Source organism: Ovis aries, chromosome 3 (assembly GCF_016772045.2).
Source record: "Ovis aries strain OAR_USU_Benz2616 breed Rambouillet chromosome 3, ARS-UI_Ramb_v3.0, whole genome shotgun sequence".
Lineage (NCBI taxonomy): Eukaryota > Metazoa > Chordata > Mammalia > Artiodactyla > Bovidae > Ovis > Ovis aries.
Window position 1 is genome coordinate 159966666 of NC_056056.1, and position 27458 is coordinate 159994123.

The window sequence follows — 27458 nt, forward strand, 5'->3', positions numbered from 1 at the left end:
ACTATAATAAGCAGATTAGGCACATGTAACTGTCTCATTTAGTAACTATCCCATGAAAATTTGTCAATTCTACACATGAAGAACTTCCTCATAGTGACAATTAAGTTCATTTGAATTTAGAATCAATATTAAAATATATTTTACAAAATTACTGGTGGTGTTATACCACAATAAGCAAAATTTATATAATAAAGTTAACACGTTTAGGAACATAACATCTTATTACAATTAACTTAATTTTTTGCTTCAGTGAATACCATTGAAAATCCATCACTTTGGATTTAATTTCATGTGTAGACATGATAATATATTGGTATAATTTGATATAATTCATTTTTGTCCACAAATTACATTATTTATCCCCTGCCCCAATAATGTTACTAATATTTTAGAATAGTGAAATAAGGAAGATTTTTTCTTTCCTTTGTATCTTAATTATAAAATTCTTTTAATGGTTTGAGTTTAGAAATTCCCTGATTTTACTCTAGAATATCAGCATAATCTTAATTTACAGGATTTTGTTGTAAAAAATGGGGCAACAAAAGTTTTCTTATTTGCTTTAATGTATAATTTTATTATTTTTTTAAAACAGAAACAGGCCACAGGCCTTAAAAGGTAAGTGCTTGTGAGCTGATATGTGTTTTAAAAAAAGCACTAATTTGACAGTCATATGATCATATCCATTAAATAAACAATTTTTTTAAGAGGGTAGTTAAAGTGAACTAAAATGCTTTCTATTTGTTTTGGCATGCTTTTTGACCTTCTGAGTAACCTTCACCTTGTGTAAAAGTTAGTATATGTGGCCTTCTGAAACATGCATGTCTAAATCACAGAGAAGTTGGACAAAGGTTTTTACTTACTAACAAAAAACTATATTATTGGTCCCTTACTGTAAAACCCATGTGCCCCAACTAAGACCCAGTGCAGCCAGTTCAGTTCAGTTCAGTTGCTCAGTAACTGAGCAACTTAGTCAGGGCATGTGAGATCTAGTTCCCCAACCAGGGATTGAACCTGGGTACTCCTGCATTGGAAGCACAGTTCTCTGACTTATCATACTGAAAATCAACACAAATAAGAAATGGTGGTCCAGTGGCTAAGACTCCACTCCCAATGCAGGAGTGCCCAGGTTCAATCCCTGATCAGGGAACTAGATCTCATGTGCCCCAAGAAAGACCCAGTGCAGACAAATAAATATTAAAAAATAAATAAATAATAGGAATTTCTAAGTCCCTGGAAAGTTGTGTTAATGTCTAATCTTTTTTGCAATTATCAGGTAGAAAAATAAAATTTTTAATTTTGTAATTTCAGAGGCCATTATTTAGGTGATTAAGTGGCCATACTTTTTAGAAAAAAACAGCAGCTATTTCAGTATTTTAATATTCCATGGTATCATGAAGTTCTATGTCCAGAATATGGTCATCTAATAATTAATTAACTTAAATTTGAATCTTTTTTTGCAAATAAAATGCATTATTCAGGATTCATGATCTTTTCTAACTCATTAGCAAATTTTAATTAATACAAATAAAATATATTTTTATAAAAGTTCTTTTTAAAGAGGCTAAGAACTTGTGATGTAGAGGAAGAAAATATATTATTCATATTTATACATGGTTGGTTATTCCCTCTTGAGTGATAAAAGTTAAAAAATTATATTAACTAAAATAGATTTGATTGATATATTTGACAGAATGGTCAAGAGAATCTATTTTAGAAAATAGCAGATAAACCTACTTTCCCAGGAGAGTGTTTTCTCCTTTAACTTAGCAGCGTCACCCAATTATATTTGTAAATATCCAGTGTTCATTAGGGCTTAAGAAAAAGTTCCTTGAATGAATTATTCATAAATACCTCAATCATAATTCCATACTTTATGCTAGTAGTTAGCATTAGTAATAAAGCAAAAAATAACTGAGAACCCACCTATTATTTTCTTTTAAATCTCTTTCTCCTTTCCTTTCCTCACAAGTGCAGAAAATGGAAGCAAATAGCAAATACTACAAAAGGAGAACTTAAAGTGAGAGAGAATGATTGAGGCAAAAATGTAAAATCACATCAGCTGATAAGTGGCTGACTGACCCAAGGCTGAAGAATGCGAGGGCATTAGGACAAAGCTAAAGAATAACAGTCCTTCTGCTGTTAAGTGACAGGCATGAGACTCCACGTCATACTCTTAGATACTCAAAAACAAATCCACTATTTTAAGTTTACACAACCACCAAAGGTGATCTCTGAAAGTCACAGGAGGCAGATTCTTCAAAGCCTTGTAACATACAACCACAGAAACACTATTTACAGCTACTGTCTATAGTCATTTTCATGGCCAACTTCAAGAAATTCTATCATGCTCCTTAACAAGCAGTATAACCTAAAATCGATAAACAAGCACAACAAAATTACATAAGTAGAATTCAAGGAAATGACTTAAATCATCATAGAATAAACAAAAAGTGAGAAAACAGAAAAACTGAAATTTGTGATTGCAGAACTTCAGTAAAAATATTAAAGGCACAATTCTTGTCACATATCTTTATTATGGAGATGTAAATCACCTGCCCTCCTAATTGAGAAGTCAAAGATGAGAGAAAAATCTGTATTAAAAACAAATATAATTTCTTCAAGTACTATACTGAAAACTAACCATGACTAAGGTTGAAGCCAAAACACGTTGCAAAACCATATCTGAATCAGCTTGTCTTATTGGTGTCACCGTACTTAGTTCACCACATTTTTATAATGCAAGTTGAGGTGGCTATGAGGTGGACTAGCATGGGGAAATGTGAAGAAAGCAAAACATATAGCAGTTCCTATTAGCCTCTGTCTTCCCTAGAGCCAAATTTACATTTATATGTTATTCTCTGAAACAAAGTGTACACTAGAGCCTTTAGCAACATTATTTTTACATATGATTAGGATGGACAAATATGTATGGTGCCTTAAACAATGTGCTTCAAAGACCTCCAACTAGATGAAGCATAACTGACCACAAGGGCACAAGCTGCTGAGATATGAACACCCATTATTGGATTTGCATAGAATCCGCACTTCCCATAGGTTTCTCCCAGCCTGCACCTGACCACACCTGACATGAAAGCAGATGGTCCTAGGGATATACGTCTCTAATAGCTAGCTTTGGCTGGGAGCGGGGAATGGTGGGCTCCCACATAGCACTGCCTTGTATACATTGGTTGTTCAATAGTTATTTGGGGGGAAATTAAACCATTGTTGTTATTGAGATGTCAAAGCCCAGATTGCTGCATAAACATAGAAAAAAATTAAACTCAGTGTGAAACTTAGTTTTAACGATTTTTTGGCTTCCTAATACAATTCCAACAAATGCCTTAGAAAACTACAGAGAGGTAGAGCTTTGTCCCAGGTAAATATAACCTCTGATAGAGGTGTCTAAAAATTAAATGGGCTGCTACAATCCTCTTGATTACTCTAGCATTCCCATTTTATAGAACAGGGAACACTAGGCTTGGAGAAGCCAAGTTTTCAGGATTACACAACGTTAGGGTCAGGGGCCAAGATTCCAACCTCAATTTTGCTCACGCTTTCCAAACTACCATACAGTTAGAAGATATATCTTTCATTAAAATACTTTGTATGCTTGCATTAAAGAGTGGAAGGACGATGTGATGTGTAAAACCACTACCAATGCTGAATTATGATGAATTTTTTGAGGAAATCCACTTGATGATGTCGTATCTCTTTTATTTTCTATATGCCACCTTTCTTTCTTGTACAGTGTAGAACAAGTGAATCTACAGATCCCATTTAAAGTTCTTGATTTCTATTACAGTTATTGCATTGCTTAGGTAAGACCATGTTGTTTTTAAATACGGCAATGGAAATTAACATCATTAAGAAAGAATCTGTCCGAATAATCAAAAGATGATGCCACACAAACCTAAATACTAAATATTAGACAATAATATATTTTTGAGTAAAATATTGTTAAGCAGGTGACAGAATCAGAAGCATAAATCCAGTTATTTTTAATCCAAAACTTGTACTGAATTGACTGACCGACAAGGTATGTCTGTTATTCAACACCTACAGAACTTTCAACAGTGCCACACTCACTTACTCAAATATTAATGTGGTTGAAGTCAGATCACCACACTCTTTGGAATCAAAATAGTGAAATGCCTTTAAACCAAGCTCTATTTACAAATTTGAAGCTATCAAATTCTACAGTGCCTCCATCTCTCATACTCTCAACGCCTTAATAAACTGTTTCCTCTAATCTCTAATCCTCTTTCTCAGTCTCTTGCTCACACAACTACAGTGCTATGTATTTTTTCTTTTTGGTTCATACTCTCCACTCTACCACACTCCTCTTAATGTCCTTCCTAATATTTTTCACTGAATCCTCTATAGCTCCCATTTTTTTTCAAATAAATTACCTAATTCCTAACCTAGACATTGGACTCTCTCTATGATCTTTTCTCCTTGAAGACCTGACTTAGATTGAACCCTCTTGAATACCTGCTAATTCCATATCTTTAGGCATAGAACAGAGGCTCAGCACAAACCAAGTTCTACTCTACATCTTACTGTTACTTTTCAGTTTACACAAGGAAATTTTTCTTAAGTTCATTTCACCAAACTATACCATCCAGAAAACTAGGACCTAATATCCTTCAGACCATACCTTCAAAATTCATTTCTCTTCACTCCAAAGTCATACCATAATCAATATTCATAATCAATAACCATGCACGACAATCAGTAACCTAGCCAGAGAAACTGTGACCTCCACATCTACTCTCCTTTCAGTTACTCACTTACAGCTTGAAGTTAATGGGCACTCTTAATGCTTCTACTACTGAAGTCTTAAACATCGACATTCCAATTCCCCATCATTTGTCCTTCAGACAACACTAAAAACATTATTTCTGTCAATTTTGTCCTGGGCTTTCCTTGAAAGTTTCCCCTGTTTTCAGGCTTACATCATCTCCCAAATTACTGACCTTATTCTTCATTTTTTAATATTTATTTGTATTTATTTATTTGGCTCTGTGTGGGGTCTTAGTTGTGGCACGCAGAATCTTTGATCTTTACTTGCAGAATGTGAACTCTTAGTTGTGGCACATGGAATCTAGTTCCCCAACCAGGGATCAAACCCCACCTCCCTGCATTAGGAGCTCAGAGTCTTAGCTACTGGACCACCAAATTAGCCCTTTTCTAACCTTCTTTTCTTTTGTAATCTGCTTCAATGTTGATCTTCATTCAAATTCCAGTTCTGCTACTCATTGGTAAAATATCTTGGGAATATTGCTTAACAGGATTCTGTTTGTCTTTTAAAAATGAGCATAAAATTTAATACTTCATAGGAAAGGAGGAGACAAATGCGGCAATGTCTATAATGCACTAAGCACAATTTCTAGCACATCAAGTACTCAATAAATATTAACATCACCTTTAATCATCAATGTTCTCAAGTCACTCACATCTTTGTCTTCTGGCAACAAGAAGCCTGGAACTACCAAACTCAAAATGGGCACTGCAATTACAGTACTAAGTAGAGTTCTAAAAAACATGAATTAACCTCACAAGTTGATGCCAAGATACATTCATAGATTTCACTTGTTAGCAGGACTCTCAATGGCTTTCCCGTAAGCTTTTTTCATATCTCTTGGCACATTCCTCTCCTTTCCAATGTGGCTCTAAACTCTTCCTTTCTCCTCAAGTTTCCCAACCACCCTGTCATCTGTCAATCTGTGGTTGACTAAGTTTCTTATTTGCAAAGAAAATGAAAACCATCAGAACAAGCATGAAATGCCATAAATGTGTTCTTATCTGTGCACACTTCTGTATCCCCTGTGAGTCCTTCATTCATTCCCTCCTGCCCTGGTAGTAGAGGTAAGCCCCTTCCTGGTCACCGAATAGCCCCTCATCTAATGTATGATATGTTCTTCCTGTCCCTGAACGGTTTTGCCATCTGATTTGACCCCTTCGTTCTCCTCTCCTGTCATTTCTTCCCTTGCACTATATATTCTAACCACACTGAATTCCGTTTTCAGCTCAACGCATGTTATTCCGTATATTCCTGTCTTTACTGCCCTAGCAGTTGCCAGCGCCTATCAAGGAATCATTTTCTCACTTTTCTATTAGCAAAGTTCCTATTTATTCTTCAAGATCCAGTTTTATAATTCCTTTTTTGTGAGGGGAGGGAAGAAAGATAAGAGAGAGGACACTGAAAAGTACTGACAGGAGAAGGAACTCCCAGGAAAGGTGGTAACAGGGAAGCCTCACAATAGCTCACAATAGAGTTGACAGATGATAATGAGTTTTAATTATGACATCGGATTTCTTGTTGTCTTCTATCTTTAACACATATTTCCACTTATTTCATGAAAAACATTTCAGTGGCTCTCTGACAGCTAACAAATAGAGTCCTTAGCCTTTCAACTTTACAGATAATTAGAAAAATATCCTCAGCTGTCAGGAAATCACCAGATTTCCAACAGTTTATGAATAGACTTGGAAAGGAAAGGGCAGAAGGAAAAATCAAACTAAACACATTTGTTGGTGAGAAACTTTTAAAAAAACAACAGAAATCATTGACTTTGATTTTTCTGCAATTTTCCCAAATTCCTTAAGTACCAGGTTCTTATAACACTATTATAATACAATCCTAAGGTAACGTCTGAAACTGACCACGCAGAAGCGTGGCCCAGAGGAGCTATCCCTTGCCTAAGGTCAGGGACCGCAACCGAGAGTGCCAGGCAGCGTTGGCACAGGAGCGGCCGAGAGGAGCTACCCCACGTCCGACGTTAGGGGAGGCGGGATGAACTACCTCACTCCCGAGGTCAGGGGCGGCGGCCAAAACGAGCTACCCCACATCCGAGGTCAGGGGAGGCGGGACGAACTACCTCATTCCCGAGGTCAGGGGCGGCGGCCGAGAGGAGCTACCCCACATCTGAGATCAGGGGAGGCAGGACGAAGTACCTCACTCCCGAGGTCAGGGGCGGCGGCCAAGACGAGCTATCCCACGCCGGAGGTCAGGGGCAGCAGCCAAGACGAACTACCTCACCCGAGGTCAGGGGCGCTGGCCGAGAGGAGCTACCCTACCTCCCAGGTCAAGGGAGGCGGGAAGAACTACCTCATGCCAGAGGTCAGGGCGCTGGCGGAGAGGAGCTACCCCACTCCCGAGGTCAGGGGAGGCTGCTGTGAGGAGATACCCCTCATCCAAGGTAAGGAGCAGCCTGCACTTTACTGGAGCAGCCGTGAAGAGATACCCCACGTCCAAGATAAGAGAAACCCAAGTAGTACTGTAGGTGTTGCAAGAGGGCATCAGAGGGCAGACACACTGAAACCATAATCATAGAAAACTAGCCAATCTGATCACATGGACCACAGCCTTGTCTAACTCAATGAAACTAAGCCATGCTGTGTGGGACCACCCAAGACGGGAGGTCATGGTGGAGAAGTCTGACAGAATGTGGTCCATTGGAGAAGGGAATGGCAAACCACTTCAGTATTCTTGCCTTGAGAACCCCATGAACAGTATGAAAAGGCAAAATGATAGGATACTGAAAGAGGAACTCCCCAAGTCGGTAGGAACCCAATATGCTACTGGAGATCTGTGGAAAAATTACTCCAGAAAGAATGAAGGGATGGAGCCAAAGCAAAAACAATACCCAGTTGTGGATGGGACTGGTGATAGAAGCAAGGTCCAATGCTATAAAGAGCAATATTGCATAGGAACCTGGAATGTCAGGTCCATGAATCAAGGCAAACTGGAAGTGGCCAAACAGGAGATGGCAAGAGTAAACATAGACATTCTAGGAATCAGCGAACAAAATGGACTGGAACGGGTGAATTTAACTCAGGTGACCATTATAATTACTACTCTGGGCAGGAATCCCTTAGAAGAAATGGAGTAGCCATCATGGTCAATAAAAGAGTCTGAAATACAGTACTTGGATGCAATCTCAAAAACGACAGAATGATTTCTATTCATTTCCAAGGCAAACCATTCAATATCACAGTAATCCAAGCCTATGCCCCACCAGTAATGATGAAAAGCTTAAGTTGGGGGGGGGGGGCCTGGCAAAAAAAAAAAAGAAAAGAAAGAAAAGAAAAGCTGAAGTTGAATGGTTCTATGAAGACCTATAAGACCTTTTAGAACTAACACCTAAAAAAAATGTCCTTTTCATTACAGGGGACTGGAATGCAAAAGTAGGAAGTCAAGAAACACATGGAGTAACAGACAAATTTGGCCTGGGAGTACAGAATGAAGCAGGGCAAAGGCTAATAAAGTTTCACCAAGAGAACACACTGGTCACAGCAAACACTCTCTTCCAACAATACAAGAGAAGACTCTACACATGGACATCACCAGATGGTCAACACTGAAATCAGATTGATTATATTCTTTGCAGCCAAAGATAGAGAAGCTTTATACAGTCAGCAAAAACAAGACTGGGAGCTGACTGCGGCTCAGATCATGAACTCCTTATTGCCAAATTCAAACTTAAATTGAAGAAAGTGGGGAAAACCACTAGACCATTCAGGTATGACCTAAATAAAATCCCTTATGATTATACAGTGGAAATAAGAAATAGATTTAAGGGACTAGATCTGATAGATAGAGTGCCTGATGAACTAGGGAATGAGGTTCCTGACATTGTACAGGAGACAGGGATCAAGACCATCCCCATGGAAAAGAAATGCAAAAAAGCAAAATGACTGTCTGGGGAGGCCTTACAAATAGCTGTGAAAAGAAAAGACGGGAAAGCAAAGGAGAAAAGGAAAGATATAAGCATCTGAATGCAGAGTTCCTAAAAATACCAAGGAGAGATAAGAAAGCCTTCCTCAGCGATCAATGCAAAGAAATACAGGAAAAGAACAGGATGGAAAAGACAAGTGATCTCTTCAAGAAAATTAGAGATACCAAGGGAACATTTCATGCAAAGATGGGCTCGATAAAGGACAGAAATGGCATGGTCCTAGTAGAAGCAAAAGATAATAAGAAGAGGTGGCAGGAATACATAGAAGAACTGTACAAAAAAGATCTTCATGACCCAGATAATCACGATGGTGTGATCACTCACGCACAGCCAGACATCCTGGAATGTGAAGTCAAGGTGGCCTCAGAAAGCATCAGTACGAACAAAGCTAGTGGAGGTGATGGAATCCCAGTGGGACTATTTCAAATCCTGAAAGATGATGCTGTGAAAGTGCTGCACTCAATATGCCAGCAAATTTGGAAAACTCAGCAGTGGCCACAGGGCTGGAAAAGGTCAATGTTTGTTCCAATCCCAAAGAAAGGCAATGCCAAAGAATGTTCAAACTACCGCACAATTGCACGCATCTCATATGCTAGTAAAGTAATGCTCAAAATTCTCCAAGCCAGGCTTCAGCAATACCTGAACCATGAACTTCCAGATGTTCAAGCTGGTTTTAGAAAAGGCAAAGGAACCAGAGATCAAATTGCCAACATCTGCTGGATCATGGAAAAAGCAAGAGAGTTCCAGAAAAACATCTACTTCTGCTTTATTGACTATGCCAAAGCTTTTGACTATGTGGATCACAATAAATTGTGGAAAATTCTGAAAGAGATAGGAATACCAGACCACCTGACCTGCCTCTTGAGAAACCTATATGCAGGTCAGGCAGCAACAGTTAGAACTGGACATGGAACAACAGACTGGTTCCAAATAGGAAAAGGAGTACGTCAAGGCTGTATATTGTCACCCTGCTTATTTAACTTCTATGCAGAGTACATCATGAGAAATGCTGGTCTTGAAGAAGCACAAGCTGGAATCAAGATTGTTGGGAGAAATATCAATAACCTCAGATATGCAGATGATGCCACCCTTATGGCAGAAAGTGAAGAGGAACTAAAAAGCCTGTTGATGACAGTGAAAGCGGAGAGTGAAAAAGTTGGCTTAAAGCTCAACATTCAGAAAACTAAGATCATGTCATCTGGTCCCATCACTTCATTGTAAATAGTTTGGGAAACAGTGGGACTGTTTTTTGGGCTTCAAAATCACACAGATGGTGATTGCAGCCATGAAATTAAAAGACACTTACTCCTTGGAAGGAAAGTTATGACCAACCTAGATAGCATATCGAAAAGCAGAGACATTAGTTTGCCAACAAAGGTCCATCTAGTCAAGGCTATGGTTTTTCCAGTAGTCATGTATGGATGTGAGAGTTGGACTGTGAAGAAAGCTGAGCACTGAAGAATTGATGCTTTTGAACTGTGGTGTTGGAGAAGACTCTTGAGGGTCCCTTGCACTGCAAGGGGATCCAACCAGTCCATCCTAAAGGATATCAGTCCTGGGTGTTCATTGGATGGACTGATGCTGAAGCTGAAACTCCAATACTTTGGCCACCTCATGCGAAGAGTTGACTCATTGGAAAAGACCCTGATGCTGGGAGGGATTGGGGGCAGGAGAAGAAGGGGACAACAGAGGATGAGATGGCTGGATGGCATCACCGACTCGATGGACATGAGTTTGAGTGAACTCTGGGAGTTTGTGATGGACAGGGAGGCCTGGTGTGCTGTAATTCATGGAGTCACAAAGAGTCACACACGACTGAGCAACTGAACTGAACTGAACCTTTGAATTGCAATAAAGCCAGGACCTAAGTTGTTATTAACATCTAGTTAAGTTTCACAATTTTTTTTAAATTTGTTTGCCTTTTAAAACTGTTTTTGGTTGTTTATTTTGGCCATTCAGCTTTATTAGGTGCTAAAAGATATAAATTTTCCTATTTTACTGCTATTTAGATTTAATGCCAAATGTTAGTAATATATGAAGCCAAATATTCGAACTTAACAAATACTTTCTCAATATTTCTAGTTCAAAATTTCCCACATGCTTGGAGTTGCAGCAGGATAGATACTGCTTTCTAAAGGGCAGTGCAATAGTCAACTCTTGGATATTTATTATTTTTTGTGAACAGTTGTATGTCATTGCAGAGATAGCTCCAAAGTCACCTTCTGAAGTTGAAATACACATGTAAAATTTGGTAAAGTTTCAAAACCTGTTAGGTATACCATCGCAGTTTTCTTGAGTTCACCAAAATTCCCTTTGTGCTGTGGAAAGGCTGCTGGAACACCAATGTTTTCAGGCTGTTCGGTTTGATTACACTGCTGTGGTACCACTTATCTAGAGCTATTTTAAGCATTTTCTTGGGTTACACTAAGCTATATTGTAAATCTAATTACATTTGCCCACAGGAAAGTAAGTACATGTGAATCCTGCTCTATAATATACTTAACAAAAGGCACTGTATTTTTCTTCACAGCATTTATCAAAATTGTTATTACATAGTTATTTATATTTCTAAATGCCTTTCTCTTCCACTATAAATTTCAAAAGGGCATTGAGCATGTTGTATAAACAGTACTTTTTGCTCAGTGCCTAGACTGTCAGTGAATGTTTGATGAATCAATGAATGAATGAGTGATCACTTAAGAGATAACTGAATTATATACATTTATGGTTGACATTTTAAACTCATGCTGAAAATGTATACATACTTTAGGGACTCATTGGGATATATTACAGTGTAGTGCAACAAAGCACAAATTTTCAATTCAAATGGAATGGATTTGGGACTTCCCTGGTAGTCTAGTGGTTAAGACCCCCACACTCCCACTGCATGAGGCCCAGGTTCAGTTCCTGGTCAGGGAACTAGACCTTGTGTGCCATAATGAAGACCCCACAACTAAGACCTGGCACAGTCAAAAAAAAAAAAAAGAAGACGAAGAATAAAATAGAATAGAAGAATAAAACAAATAAAATTTTTTAATGGAATGAATTTAATCTCAGATCTGGCATTTCATAAATTGTGTGATCAAAGACAAGTGAAATGAGCTCTCTAACCTTCTGTTTACTCATCTGTAAAATGTGAACAATTGCAGTGTATTAAATATTAAAGATAATGCATTCAAAAATATGTAGCACAGTCATGGCATGGAGCAAAGTCTTAATGTGGTGGGTATTATCACTTATTAACATTTAATATAGCTTTTTAAGTGAATTATATAAATCTAAATTATCCAAGGGCTTTTAAAAACTGACAACAGAAATCTAGTTTTAGCATATGCTAGCAGTGATAACTCATCAATAATTTACAATAATAAAATGAATTTTCCAACACTTTCATGTCTATTTTTCCAATTTTAAATAAGTTATTCTCAATTAAATTTCATCATTCTTTACTCTGTACACTCCTTACAAATCCTTCACAATCACTCAAGAATTCTTCTCTGTTGGTCTTCATAACAACAATCTGAATTCATCAGTTCAATTCTCTCACCTAGATTGAATACTCTTCCCTAAGCAACTTTCATTTCATTATTGTCCCTATATTGTCCCTGTATTTCATAACTTCAACCATTATCACAGTGAAAAAAGTAATCATTGCTGAAGTGTATTCTCCTTTCTGGACTATACTCTCTTCAAGGCTCTAATCTCTGCACAAAGAATTGGATCCAATCTAAATCTTTAATTTTTATTCATCTCTTTTGAGCATATACTGAGCATGATCTATTCTCATCTATGATAGATCTATGATTTATTCTATGTTGAAGAGCTAACATATAAGGTGACAGTATTCCAAGATAGGGTCTTTAGGAGGTGATTAGGGATGGGATTCGTATGTGCCTGCATGCTCCAGTTGTGTCCGACTCTTTGTCACCCATGGACTGTAGCCCAACAAGCTCCTCTCCCCATGGAACTTTCCAAGCAAAAATACTGGAGTGAGTTGCCATTTTCTACTCCAGGGGATCTTCCCAATCCAGGGTTCGAACCTACATCCCTTCCATCTCCTGCGTTGGCAGGCGTATTCTTTACCAACTGTGCCACCTGGAAAGCCCCAGTAATGGGATTAAGGTCCTTATAAAAGGGACTCTGGAAAACTAACTCACCCCTTCAACATGTGAGGATACAAGGAATCAGCAGTCTGAAAGAGGGTCCTCACCTGACCATGTTGCACCCTAATCTCAGACTTTCAGCCTCCAGAACTGTAATCTTGTTACAGCCACCCAAAGGATCTTCAGCAATCTACATGGTAGACACTCATCTACATGGTAGACATTAATCTACATGGTAGACACTGTGCTGGGTTAGACTGTTACAAAACAAAGCACAATAGAATGTCTAGTATCAAAGAGCTCACAGACTAAATAGGGGATGCAAAACTAGAAACAAATAATTATGAAAATTGTAATAAGGTAAATACTATACTCCTGGCTTTATGAAAACACAGAAATAACAACATGTGTGGCTTTATGGTAACTAAACAGTGTAGTCATACAGGAAAACTAAGACAGCAAATTTATTTTGTAACTCTTGTAAGATCAATTCATAAAGTATGATTCCAGCACTAAAATGTATAGGAAAGGCTGTATATTAGATTGTGTTTAAGTTAAAATAAATTACGGTTACAATTTAAAAGATCTGTAAATTCAAACTTTTTTTCTTTACACCATTTAAAGTAATAATAGGAAACATCTGTTTGGTTAGATTTTATTCAGTACTTCAGGTCACCTGGAGAGACTACTGATACTCCAGAACGGTGAACTGTTAGCATTAGTGCAGATCTTTCCACCAAACAAAACTCCAGACTGCCTTTATTAGTGCCATCTAGGAAAAGGCCAGAAAGGCTCTCTATAAAGAGAAGCTGACACACATTGGAAGGAACAATCGATAGTGGTTTATTAAGCCCTAAGTTGTAGAAAAGCACTGGAATTGGCTCCCTCTTCTCACAAATGGACAAAGTAAGGACCAGCAATAACCGATAATGTTCAGTGACTCTCCCCAAATCAAAAGCACCCATGCTAAAATGACTCACTGGAATAAAAATAGAAAAGTCATAAAAGGAACGTTTGGTGGGGGTGGAGACTAACTTTATCTTTGTTCTCACATCTATATAATATGAGCCCTAGAAACTATTGCCCAGCTATAGAATAAATCTGGAACTATCAAAAATATTCCTTTTTAATTCAAGTTTTGCATCCCATTAGGGCAGGGACTTCATTTTGTTCATCACATTTTCCCCATCTCAAGCCAAGTAAGTTCTAAGAAATTTTTTTCTTTTTTTTTTGCTTTTTTACCTTCCTTCAGGGTGCTTTTCTTTTTTTTTTTTTTTTTAGTTTTTTATTTTTTTAATTTTAAAATCTTTAATTCTTACATGCGTTTAAGAAATATTTTTGAATGAATGAATAATGCATGAATGCATATTATGTAGAAGACTAGACTCAGGAGAATTTGGCAGCAAATCAACATACAATGTTTCTGCCCTAGCACGGGATACAAGCAGACAAAAGTATTGCTTTGTATGAAGCAATTTTTTTTTAAGTATCATAGGAATAAGGGGTTGGGAGAAATGGTTCCTTTAGCTAATGTGATTAGAGGGAAGGCCTCTGCAATGGAAAAGGTATACAGATATACTAGTATACAGATTCACTTAATATTTTGTATTTGCTATTTCAAGGTATTAACATATTCTGGCAACCACAGTTCCAATTTAAAGGCAGAGAAAAAGCTTAATGAGTTTATACAAGACTGTTTCAAGTAAAATGCATGTATATCAATCCACCTTTAAACAATGCGGAGGGGTTAGGTACACTGAGCCTTTGTGTGAATGAAAATCCCAGTATAACCTATCAGCCTCCGTATCCCAAGTTCCTCTGTATTGGAGATTCTGTATCCACAGAGTCAACCAACCAGATTGTATAGTGCTCTAGTATGTTATTTATTGAAAAAAATCCCTCTATAAGTGGACTGCTGCTGCTGCTGCTGCTAAGTCACTTCAGTCGTGTCCGACTCTGTGCAACCCCATAGATGGCAGCCCACCAGGCTCCCCCGTCCCTGGAATTCTCTGGGCAACAACACTGGAGTGGGTTGCCATTTCCTTCTCCAATATGTGAAAAGTGAAAGTGAAGTCTAGAGCAGTTCAAACACCTATTATTCAAGAATCAACTGTGTGTATATAGATATTACTAAAAATATTTCTGTACAAATATTGCCCTGAATGTTTTATTCAAATAGAATTCATTTTAGACTTCTCAATCTGCCAATGTAAATCATTTTTCATATACACAGCTCCTCACAAAAAAACCTGTACAACATTAATTTAAAGATTTCTGAGGAGACTATGATTAAGCACCAAAATATTCTTTAAAAAAAATGTTTTTTGAGAAGACATTTAGAACATCAGGCTCTTTATTAGGCTGCCAAGATGAAAGGCGGGTATTTTCAGTTGTTAAATACATGGCAGCACTTGTGTTTGATAGAGGCTGCCAATGACTTTCATATCTGTCAGTCAAATGGTAAAAAAGAAAAGACAATCATTGAAATAAATCCTACACAATTGCAAACATTTGGCATGATAAGTGGTTTTAGTAGCCAATGGTGGCATGGATCCTCATGTGTTTTGGGTAGTTAGAACCCAAGAGTATTTCAGAGAAAGCACTATGTTATTTTCAGAATTTCAGTTATTTAATTTCTTGTAGCAAATGAAAGGAACAATCTCAATGTTTGGAAAAATGAAATTCTCAAGACTTTTTTTTTTTTTTTGGCTGCACCGGGTCTTAGTTGCAGCATGCCAACTCTTAGCTGAGGCATATGGGATCTAGTTCCCTGACCAGGGATTGAACCCAGATCCCCTGCATTGGGAGCATGGAGTCTTGGTGATTGTACTACCCGGGAAGTACTCCAAAAATGAAATTCTAAGATTTCTTTTTCTGCAGTGTGCAAAGTTCAAGTTAATATATATTATTAAAATGACAAAAAAAGAGACATTCATCAAAATTTAAATGGAATGTATCAATTGCAATCATGAAATCACTCTCCCCCAAAAGTCAAATATTAAAAGCAGACTAAATCACAAATTTCCTTGTGGTCTGCTTACACATTTTGTAAGTTTAATGCCTCTTTTGTTTCTAGTGGTATTTCTGAGTTTCCATTCATGTACTTGTATGCTCAGTCAACCCCATGGACTATAGCTCACCAGGCTCCTCTGTCCATGGGATTCTCCAGGCAAGAATACAGAAGTGAGTTGCCCCTTCCTCCTCTAGAGGATCTTCCCAACCCAGGGACTGAGCCTGTATCTCTTGTGGGCTCCTGCACTGGCAGATTCCTGCCACTTGAGCCACTTGAGTTTCCTTATAAGCATTTAAATTTGACATGAGGCTGAAAATGGGTTAGCATCTGTTGATGATGCTTTAAGTAGGTATATGAATTGTGAGCCCCTGATGAGAATGAGCCAATGACAATGACTGCCATTCTTTGTCGGCAACTCTGTCTTTTCCTACATCACTTTGGCTATACAGCATAGTTTCAACATCATATCATGAAGAGTTTGTGTTGTAGTTTTAGGTTGTCTTTGTGTTTTGTTTTATTGCATATAGACAATAATATCTGTAAGAACATTATAAGAAGAGGAATAAGACAGGGGCACAACAATATATTGCAGCAAACAAAAACTAATAGAGCAAACTAAAAACTAATTTCCAGGATAGGGAATGATAAGATCAAAGAAAAATGGTGGGAACTGCAAGAGCATTATAAACCTGGACTAAGTCTTAGAATTGCTAAAGAATCTTTAGAAAACAAAATCAGCATGCTTTTAAAGTCTTCAAAATCCAAGCCCATGAGCCAAAAGGATTATAAAATTTGGTCAGGTGTGTCTTACTGAGTTGATACTTCGCAATGATAGATATTAATAAAAACTGCATTGGATTAAGAAATACAGTATCAGTATTTCAAGCTGAAATAAGAACTATGTTCATTCAGATTATGTCAACAACTAAGGAATAATAATGCAACTCACATGTTAATAGAAAAGCTATAGAAATCATGAAAATATCTTTGCTGTTGTTATAATCTGATATTCATACAAGTACTTAATACTATGTTTCCTATGTTAATTATAAGCAAACACAGCTAAGAGAGATTCTAGTCTACATTTTAGAAACCTATAAACTCTTTTTATAAAAGACTATCATGGAAGAGGTTTTCATATTTATATTTGACATACTGAAAAAATATTTAGTAGCGTTTAATTCTAAGACATCCAAGAATTACTTATAGAATGTTTTAAGAATTAAGAGTCAGGATCTATCTTTTCTTGGGCTAATCACTAACAAGCTATGTGAATTTGGAAATTTTAGTTAACTTTCTTAAAGTCAAATTTTCTTATTTTCCAAAATGGAAATATGTTATAGGTCATTGAAATAAAAATAATATACTACTTGCAGACAGCTTGGCACTTGATAACACATAGTATTATGAATAATTTTTTAAAAAAATTATTAACCCACTGGAATACAACAAAAAAGAGAGTATTATTTAAAACTTTGTATATATTTTAAAAAACTTTTCCTCCAGGGTCTTCTCTGGTGGTCCAGTGGTTAAGAATCTGCCTGCCAATGCAGGGTACACAGGCTCGATCTCTGGTTGGGGGCTAGTACACATGCCTCTGGGCAACACCTCCTGAACCCACACTCCTGTTTTCTACCACACAAGAGAAGCCACCACAATGAAAAGCCTGCACACCACAACTAGAGTGTAGCCCCTGCTCACCACAACCAGAGAAAGGTCACACACAGGAACAAAGACCCACTGTAGCCAATAAATAGATAGATAGATGATGATAGATAGACAATAGATAAAGAAAAATTTTTTAAACCATTACTCATAAAAAAAAAAAATTCTTCCTCTGTCTAGAATCGTAGTTCCTATAAAATACAAATCACAAGATTGGAAAATAATGGCAACTTTAAAAAAAAGGCAGTGACTATTTCTATTTTAGGGGAATGCTAAGACAGAAAGAAGGAGGAGGAAATGGAGAAAGAGAATGATAAAAGAGCAGGAAGGCAAAGAGGAAGAAATGACTAGTCACTATAAAATATCAGATTATTATTGTATTCAAAGTATTTGTGGAAAAAAATCCTCTTGTTCCCAAATGCATTCTGTTAACGTCCTTTGAGCATGAGATGTTTATGCAGGGTTCTACAGATTACAGATTAACATTTTATGGTATCCTAAATTTATGCATTTTAAACAATTTCTGTGACACATTTCTTCCTTTGTCTTCCAATGTGCACACAAAAACAGTAGAATGGGAACTGCTTCCTTTACTAAGGGCAAACTGAGGTTGAAATAAAGATAACCTTTCTACTAATACTAAACCAGGAAAGATTATTAATAGATTTACAGTTGAGTGGTATGGCTTGGTCATAGTTTCTTCTTTAATACTCAAAAGGTGGAAGCTAACTATTCCTAACCATGGTCTCCATTTTCTGTATAAAGTAATGAGCAAAGAGGTCAGGGGTACTTGACTTGTATAGACCCATTTTGGAAATAGGAACAAAATTTTCTAAGTTGTTTGAAATCAGGAATTATTTTCTCATAGTCTACATATTCTCTGAAAAACAATATATCAAGTCTATGCACCCAAGGAGTAATATTTGGATTAACCTAGTGTGTCTGGTGCTACACAAAGCTGAAATCTCTCTTATATCCATGTAATCAAATTTATAGTATAATACATATCCAAAGTGGGTACTATCTGTTAAGTTAATTAAGCAGGGACACCATGACTGTAGAGGTCTATGTGCTATGGAGATCTATGTAGACACACCAAAATCTAAGCCTGTGCCTCACAGTTATAAAATCAAAACACCAAAGACAGCCCATCAGAAACTGCCAACTAGGCTTTGAGCTGTAAGCAGGTGATAATTTCCTTACTTTGCTTCTGCTTTTTCTCTATAAAAGTTTCGCCCCAAGTACCTTTTGGTGGAGCCGTCTTAACCACTTCCGGTTTGGTTTTAATTCCAATAGTTTTTTTGCTCAAATTCCTAAGAATTTTGATATGTCTCAGTTTATCTTTTAACTTTCCTATTGTATCTTCAGCTGAATCTCCTGAGCACCCCTATAATTCTGAAGGTAACAATGAAAAAAAAAAATGAAAGTGTTAGTCACTTAATCATGTCCAACTCTTTGCAACTCCATGGACCTGGTCAGGATCCTCTGTCCATGGAATTCTCTAGGCAAGAATACAGGAGTGAGTAGCTAGTCACTTCTCCAAGGGATCTTCCTGACCCAGGGATCAAACCTGGGTCTCCTGCATTCCAAGCAGATTCTTTACCACCTGAGCCACCAAGGAAGCCCCAAGGTAACAATATCCTGCAATAAATTCCTTTACTGTACACATACTTTGTCACCAAATATAAGAGATGCACATAGTCTAAATATTCTGTACAGTAACTTAATCAGAAGAGGCCTGGAAAAATTTCGTTTCAAATATTAGCAAAAAGAAAATGATCAACCTCATATTTCAATAATGAAGATTTTCTAAGTTTTTCCTCTTTGTTTCTCAATATTAACGCTAGGGAAAATAAGTTCATTTGAAGAAAAAAGATGTATTCATGTTTAATTTCTTGGAAATAACATATTTCTACATAGGTCTTAATTTAGATTTTATACAGTTTCGATCATTTTACCTCATGGCCTCATGAAGCTTGAGCTTCATTTATTTAAAAATTGCTTAATCAATTTTTAACAGGAAAAAGTAAAACCTAAGAAAAACAAAACTCACATTCAGCATACTCTACACAATTGTTTCAAAGTAAGTGCCTTTTGATTGAAATTTGTGAAGTAATTGTTTAGAAATTTAAATATATACAGATGTTGAAGCTGAAACTCCAATACTTTGGCCACCTGATGCAAAGAGCTGACTCATTTGAAAAGACCGTGATGCTGGGAAAGATTGAGGGCAGACAGAGAAGGGGCCAACAGAGGATGAGATGGTTGGATGGCCTCACCGACTCAATGGACGTGAGTTTGGGTAGACTCCGAGAGTTGGTGATGGACAGGGAGGCCTGGCGTGCTGCAGTCCATGGGGTCGCAGAGAGTTTGACACGACTGAGCAACTAAACTGAACTGAAACTGAAGATATAAAGTATGAACTTAGGGTAAATTTTTCTGAGTAACACTGATTTCAGGTATGTCATTATTATCATATATAAAGATCTTAGAACAGGAATGTTTGAGAGTTCAGGAGTTTCTAAGTTTGGTATATATACTTCCTATCTCAAAAAAAGGATATAGTGATATACCACTGAGAAATTCACCAGCTTAAATATCTGGAAATTCTAAAGGATTTGCTCAGGGAAATGTTTATTTCTGATGGAAAGAAAAATGAAGTCACAAACATTCCCTTTGCCATTTCTGGATTACACAGTCTTTAGTTTCCATATCCATAAAATTAGACACCATCTGAAGTGTAGGTATGTTTTAGGAAATTATAACACAACTCCTCACAAACTGTTCACAGAATTTTCTATTGTTTATCTGACACTTGGATTTGCAACTGTAAAATGAGTTTCAAACTGATGAAAAATGCAGGAATTTATTTCTAGAGTATTAAGTGAAAAAGTGGTGTGCAAGTAATTAATTAGTAAAGTAAAGGACATTTTAATATTCTCTAATGGTAAAAGTATTAGACTGTGCTCTCGTTTATTGCACTGTATGATTTGTAATGTGTTCTACCACAAGCTCACTTTGTATATAAAACCAAGGAATTTGTTTCAGCTGGATTGCCAGTGGAAAGAGAATTGAGGAAATAAGTCACAAAGGCAATGTTAATAAGGGGCAGAAATTCAAGTTCTGATAGTACATTTTGTACCTGGATATAGCAGAGAACTTTCCAATTAGAGCCAACAAGTAGAAAGCTGATAACTCCAAGATGAGATTTATAGGGAGAGGTCAGCAGCCTATAATGAGAATTTGGAGCACATACATCCAGCTGTAACACCTTTAGTATAAGTATAGCTTCTAATGGCAAAAGCTAATGGCTCCATGACAATAATAAATAATAGTGAGAGAATATTCTAGCCTCAGGCCTCAGATAGGGAACTCGGGTGGTATTATACGATTTTCAATAACACTAGCTAAAGGAGAGTTCTAAACAGGTAGTTTCATTCCTGAGGAGCATCAGCTACACCAGAATTTGGGAAATCACAATAGGTAAGGAACAATCTTTCAGCTGAATCCCATCATTTCCTCAAAGGAATTTACATTTAGGCTTGTCCTCACAAGGAAGAAGGAAGGAAGGAAGGGATGGAAGGAGGGAGGAAGGAAGGGAATCACTCCTCATATTCCCATCCTTCACTGTATACCATTCAATAAAAATTTAAAAGGAAATGGTATTTCAAAGCATTAGAATTCACTTTGTGTGTGTACCTACCAAGACACTCTTGAAGCACTCATAATGTGTACAGTGTGTATTGGGATACCTGGAGTTGTGCCCTGCACAACCTACAAGGTCATTTACATGCAGCCCTGAAGTAACAGTTAAGAACATGCACTCAAGAGTTGGCAGATCTGAAATCAAGTGATCCTAACCCTGTGACTGTGGGCAAGTTAAAGAAACTGGCTAAGTTTAGTTTCCACATCCATGAAATGGAGATAATATGAACCACCACCAAAGGTTACTGGAACAATAAATGCAAATAAAACACACAGGACACTGCCTGGCAGATGTGAGTGAGCTACAACGCTCGTTTAATTTATTATCACCACAGAGCAACTTTTGTGGTAAGTGTCACAAAAGTATATGGAGCTATGTGCTTGAATATGATTGAATATGAGGCCCCTGGAATTTTAGGCTTCAAACCCCATTGCTAAACATTGATTAGCCATATCTAACCTTTACCATGAAAACATATATAATATGACATGCCTTTGTGATCTCATACTAACTGATAAGGCTAGTACTCTGCTAGGGTCTAAGTATCTGTAACCTTAGTAACCACACTGCACAAACTGCACATCCCCAAGTGCCACAGCTTCCCCAGAGCCCAGGAAAATAGAATAGAGCAGGGTAGGGTAGAACTGATAATAGCAAATATAAGCACAGTGATGTATTAACCAAGAAGACAGCCTAGTTTTATAAAAAGAAAATAAAGTACAAGCACTCTGTAGATTTTTTTTTTTTTTTGAGCATTTGTACAAGGACCAGGAAAACATAGTTGGAAGTCTCATCATATCGACCCCAAGACTGACAGCAAAGTTATTATTCTTCAGTGCAGCTGCGGCCTAGAAGTAAGGTAGATTATTAACAGCAGGATGGATCCTTCACCTTTAGGTAACTTTCATACAAACCCTTGTCTCTTCCTAATGCCAATGCCTATCAGCCCATTAATCACAGCAGCCTCTTCCCACAGTTCTCTCTTCAAATCTTACTCCCCAAGTGTGTCTCAGCCCAAATTCCATCTGTATTTAGTTGCTACCTTTCAGTTGAATTCCATCACACTGCTGGCTGCTCCTCTTGCCATTTTACAAATGAAAAAGAAATATGCTGTTATTCCAGTAAAATTGCAGTGGTTCTTAACCTGGGTAGTTTTGTTTCCCCGAGGATGTCTGGCAATATGTGGAGAGTTATTTGGCTGTCACAGCTGGGAGGGTGCTACTGGCTTCCAGTGGACAGAGGCAGTGCCAGGACTGTGACAGGCATGGGAGGTTCCCAGAGCTCCAAATTTAAGGAGGCACTTACTCACTCTTAGGGTTATCCACACTCAAGATTAAAGTTCACATGACCCCGAGAGTGATTGCCTCCTTAAACACCATGGCCTACCTGCCTCCCTTGCCTCCCTCTAATCTTAGCCCTGGGTTGAGGCCAGGGCTGCCTCTAAACATCCCCTGAAGAGGAATTATCCAGCCAAAAATATCAATAATATTGAGACCAAGAAACCTAGATCAGTTTAAAGTATCTAAAGAAAATCAAGGTTGGAAACAGGATTCCCTCCCTTTTCCACTGTAAGTTACAAATTTAAATGCACACTTTGTTAAATCTAACATCTCTAATAGTGAAGTAATACCAAATTCTAATATTTAGCTTCAATCTGTTTTATTCTCAGGGCTTCCCCAGGTGGTGCTGGTGGTAAAGAATGCCTGCTGATGCCTGAGACATGGGTTCCATCCCTGGGTTGGGAAGATTCCCCTAGAGGAGGGCATGGCAACCCACTCTAGTATTCCTGCCCAGAGAATCCTCTGGAAAGAGGAGCCTGGCGGGCTACAATCCATGCAGTCGCAAAGAGTCGGACACAACTGAGAAACAGCACGCATGCTTGAATTTTACTCCAATCCACATAAACTACAATGGAGGTAAATTAATTCAACCTTCTCGTTCCTGGCCTGTGTACTTAGGCCTCAGTTTTCTCTCTACTAGTGTATCTTTCACTCAACTCATTTACCTCTAAGGCTCAGATGCAAAGCTACCTTCCCATCAACATGCGACTCCTCCCTTCTCAGATCTGTTTCTCTCTCTTGTGTATCTTTCTTTGTACTTATATTCCACTATAGTCATTTATTTGTTTTTTTTAATTCTCCCTATCCCTGACCCAACCTCTCCCACCAACCCACATACACACACATATAAACATGCAAACATACACACACACTCATTTAACCTTACAATCATGAATCAGATTTTCTTTATATATATACATATCCACAAAAACCTCTATGTAGTAGAGTACTTTGAGTAGAGCACTTAATGTATGTTTGAAATGAATTAGCGAGGAATTTATATATAATAATATTATATACAATAATAATAATACAGCATGAACCATAAAATTTCCTGTTGATTATCTGAATCCTACTATAACTGCATTACTAGGCCTTATGAAATCCGATACCAATTTTCTTCTCCTGGCAGATGTCACCATCTATGTATTTATTTTTTTTGGTTGTGCTGGGTCTTCATTGCTGCACAAGCTTTTATTTAGTTGTAGCGAGTGGGAGCTACTCTTCGATCTGCTGCCTAGGCTTCTCATTGTGGTGGTTTCTCCTGTAGCAGAGCACAGACTCTAGGGCATGCCAGCATCAAAACTTGCAATCAAAAGTTGCAGCACATGGGCTCAGTAGTTGCAGCGTGCAGGCTCCACAGCACAGGCTAAGTAGTCGTGGTGCACGGGCTTAGTTGTTTTGTAGCATGTGGGATCTTCCCAGATCAGGGATCAGTGTCTCCTTGCGGTGGCAGGCAGATTCTTTACCACTAAGCCACCAGGGAAGCCTCTGTCTCCATCTATTTCAGGTTTGATTTCCCAGAATTCTTGAGGTTTATGTTCAGTAGGTAACTGACTTGACATTTTGCTACAAACAAAAGCTCAGAATGGAATGTATTTTCTTCCCAAAGGCCTATTCTAGCAGCAGAAGAGCTTATGTCTTTGCCTGAGCTATAAGCCTAAACTCAGGAAGAAAATAAATCCAGTTCCTAATAACTGTTGAAGAAATAGCCTTGTAGTATATCAAACTCTTCAGGAATCCAAACTGATGCAGCAGGAAAACACATTTCCATCAATCTCTACCTCACTCTCAACCTTAAAACTAGTCTAAATTTAAAATTTCTAAGTTTGAATTTTAATCAAAAGTAAGCTGACTACCTAAGTATTTAATACATAGTGATAAATATCTCCTGTTTAAAAAGAATACAGTAAACATACAGTCAAGTCTTCCAGGTACTTGTCCTCGAAACAAATGTATTATATTTTACATTTTTATGTGACTTGACAAAAAGGAAACTGAAGTTCTTCCCCCATGGATACCAAGAAACTACTGATTTTAATCAGTTAATCCTTTTATGAGAGAATTAGCTTAATGTTCAGCACCTGGAAAGGTACAAGTCTAAATTTACAAGTTTATTATGAAACAGTTATTGTGAAAAAATTATTGAAGATTAAATGCATACATATTCCATCAACATAATAACTTTCAAAACTTTAAGTCACAAAGTCACTCTGTTAGGTTTTCTCATGGTACTATGTGAGTCTATGCTAGTAAGAATCATTTTCACTGTTTAGTCCACAGCCATCAATTGGGAGAAAGGAGATGATTTATCTGGAGCACCCCAGTCTGAGCCGAGAAATCTCAATGTGTGTTTCACTTGTTATGTAACAATCCTGCTAAGAGAGGTTTCACCACCAGGTTTTTGCAGGTAAGGAAACAATTTCAAAGAGGTTTGCAAGGTGCCAATAATAACACTAGTAAACAGTGTTTCTGAAGTATGATCTTCCAACTATATGTCAAAATACTGTTCAATATTACATTTTAATCAATGAAAGGCATAAAATCTGTTCAGTTTGAGTGTTTCACTAGTTAACCAATATATGCCACTTAATGTTGAGCACCAAGCAAGGACTATGAGCTTCCCTAAGAGGAAAGGTATCCCATCAAGGAAAGAGACCACCCCAGGGAGCCACCATTCTGTTGGAGGATTAGTGGTGTATAAAAAATGCAAAGGGACTTTCCTGGTGGCTATAAGCAGTGAAGAATCAGCCTGACAATGTAGGAGACACAGGTTCAATCCCTGATGTGGGTTAAAACACACACACACACACACACACACACACACACACACACACACACACACAGAAATGATGTGTTTTTTCCTCACTACTTAATGGAGGAGACAGACATATAAGTAGACAATTATAGTCAAATGTGCTAAAAGTTACAACAGGGGTAGATTAAGTTCTTATGAAAGCAATATATGCTTCATATGGGACTGGCATGATTTCATAGAGGAAATGAGAATTGAACTGAGTCATGAAACACACACAGTTCGGAGAAGGTTTGAGAAGTCAGTTCAGATATAAAGAGTAGAATGTTCAGAGGCATGATTCCTGATCTAGCTCTGCATAACATAGTTTACAGAAGAAATGGATTTTCACTTTATAGCTCAGGGCTTCCCTGATAGTTCAGTGGGTAAAGAATCCACCTGCAATGCAGGAGACCTGGGTTCGATCTCTGGGTTGAGAAGATCCCCTGGAGAAGGGATAGGCTACCCACTCCAGTATTCTGGCCTGGAGAATTCCATGGACTATATTGTCCATGGGGTCGCAAAGAGTCGGACATGACTGAGTGACTTTCACACATCACATACTCATTTTTAAGTTACCAAGGTCCTAGAAATAGCTCAGAACATAACTGTATGTACTAATTTGTGGAGAATTAGGCTGAGTCCAGACCTTTACTTTTATGTCACGTGTTTATGTCTTAAAAAACAAACGAAACCACCAGAAAGAAAAAGAGTCAAAAACCAAAAACAACCTCAGGCATTTAAAAGGATGGAGAAAATGATTCCTTGAAATGTTTTAGGATTTCCTAGAATTATTTAGTCAAAGAATAAAACTTTCTTCTATAAAATATTTATGATTCTACTTCTATAATCTGCAATTACAGCTACTAACATATTCTGTTTTACCTCATTTTTGCCCCTCCTATATAATAGGGTTTCATATATAACAGATTGTCAACAAGTATATGACTGGACTTCTCTGGTGGTACAGAGGATAAGAATCTGTCTGCCAATGCAGTGGACACAGGTTCAATCTCTAGTCCGGGAGGATGCCACATTCTGTGGGGCAACTAAGCCCATGTGCCACAACTACTGGAGCCCACTCACTCTAGGACACTTGAGTCACAATAATGAGCTCCTGTGCTGCAACTACTGAGCCTGGATGCTGCAAGTACTGAAGCCCATGTGCCTAAAGCCTGTGCTCCACAAGAGAGGCCATAGCAGTGAAAGCCTGTGCACCGAAACAGAGTAGGCCCAGCTCACCTCAACTAGAAAAAGCCCACGCACAGTAACAAAGACCTAGTGAAGCCAATAAATAAATAAATGAAATAAGTATATGATTAATTGCTACAGGAAAATTTTCAGGTATAAGATGCTACATAATATAGCTCAATGTATTTTTTTCTAATCTATCTTTTTAGGTAACAATTCTACTATTCAAGTATGCTTGCATTCATGCTAAGTTGCTTCAGTCATGTCTGACTCTTTGCAACCCCATGGACTGTAGCCCACCAGGCCCTCTGTCCATGGGATTCTCCAGGCAAGAATACTGGAGTGGGTTGCCATGCCCTCCTCCAAGGGATCTTCTTGACCCAGGGACTGAACCCTTGTCCTTTTTGTCTCCAGCACTGGTAGGCAGGTTCTTTACCACTAGTGCCAAATGAGAAGCCCCATGATTCAATTATATTTTTATATAAAAGAAACAATATTAAAAATGTTTTTCCCAAACTGACAAATTGTTTTGTTTCTATTTCACCAATCTATATTAGGCAAATTTGCTATTGCCTTTCTTTCTTTCAACCTGCTTCTCAACGATGAAGGAACACACCTAGGTAGACCTGCTAGTTACAACATACCTAGGTACCACATGATCCTAACCCCAGGCCGCAGCCAATTAGACCTGGGCTTACGTCAAGTGAGGACAGGAAAGAAATAACTAATACTTATTGAGTAGCCACTATATCCAAAGCACTACTCTTGCTTTTTACTCTTCATATGCAGTCACTCATTTAACCCTCATCATAACTATGAGGTAGGGACTATTATCATCATTCTCATTTACTGATGAAGAAACTGTCACAGAATCATGAGGAAAGTTTCCTAGGATTACAAGGCTA

At 37.8% G+C, this 27458-nt stretch overlaps 1 protein-coding gene across 4 annotated transcripts in view; it reads right to left on the reverse strand.

The window, feature by feature from the left end:
* Window positions 1-27458, reverse strand: part of SLC16A7 (solute carrier family 16 member 7) — a 205370-nt gene that overhangs the window by 149028 nt on the left and 28884 nt on the right. The window contains exon 1 of one of the 4 annotated variants that reach the window (XM_012174639.5): window positions 22271-22412. The exons of 2 other annotated variants lie outside the window; for them this stretch is intronic. The gene's annotated coding sequence lies outside the window, so the exon portion shown is untranslated. Of the gene's footprint in view, window positions 1-1923; window positions 22413-27458 lie in introns of those variants that run through there. One more of the 4 variants, XM_027967498.3, reaches the window with a different exon arrangement.